This window comes from Austrofundulus limnaeus, unplaced genomic scaffold (assembly GCF_001266775.1).
Source record: "Austrofundulus limnaeus strain Quisiro unplaced genomic scaffold, Austrofundulus_limnaeus-1.0 Scaffold1161, whole genome shotgun sequence".
In the NCBI taxonomy this organism is placed as follows: domain Eukaryota; kingdom Metazoa; phylum Chordata; class Actinopteri; order Cyprinodontiformes; family Rivulidae; genus Austrofundulus; species Austrofundulus limnaeus.
The window spans coordinates 27,569-28,637 of NW_013953563.1; positions in this window are offsets into that span (position 1 = coordinate 27,569).

Sequence of the window (1,069 nt, forward strand, 5' to 3'; positions counted from 1 at the left end):
GATTTAAAGCACTGGTTAGTCTATACAGATTGATTTATCTACAGTAGATTAACTTTGTAGAGTCATAGTAGAGTGATGTATGAATGGCATTGTAGTGCAAAGAGCTTTGAGTATCCTGGTTGGGTAGAAAGGTAATATAAGTACAGTCCAATTAGCATTTACCATTTGATCTTTTTTCATACCAACATAGTATCTTCAGATAATACTGCGGTATAAAACATTACTGGGGCAAGGCGGAAAGGGGAGGGGTGTGCCCAAAGACATTTCGATGTGTGACTAAATAGTAGTGAGATCAAACTACCAACCCTCGCATTACAGAAACAACTCCCCTGACCTAACAACCACAGCTGCCCTTGTGGTGCATACTATTTATCATAGATCTATTCTTTTTTTTGGCCTAACACAATGTAAAAACTGGTGTATAGTTTGAAGTCTCTACTTTTGACACAAATTGAAAGTCTCAGAGAAAGCATATCTTTATGACTAGAGCAGTTTAAATAGGTCATGTGACCAGGCTTAATAATGTCAAGATTTTTGAATACATCACCCTATTTCAAAACAAAGCTATAACACAATGCTATCATACAGCCCGAGCATAATCATGACAAAAAAAAAAAAATAAATCAGTATATTGCAACATTTTAATTTTTCTGTTCCCAAAAGGGTTACATTCACCCTTCTCTATTTTCCTTATTTTGTCATTTAAAAATACATCTGTGTTTTATAGTAAAATTATGTTTTTATTAATCATGTTTTCCTTTATAATTTTTTTAGACAATAAGAAATATTAACAGTTTTAGGTAGATTTGCCTTCTGGGTAATAGAATTTGTTAAGGCTTAAAGCAAATAATGATTCATAAATATCTATTACTGTGTGACAAAGCATTGTGCTCAATCTGACATTTAAATCGCAAATCTGAGACCTTTTTAAATGGACTGTTGTGTATGCGTGTGCCTGTAATGCTCTTAGACACAGATGACTGTTTTTATCTGCAAGTCTGACATCACAGAGGGTGTGTGTGTGTGTGTGTGTGTGTGTGTGTGTGTGTGTGTGTGTGTGTGTGTGTGT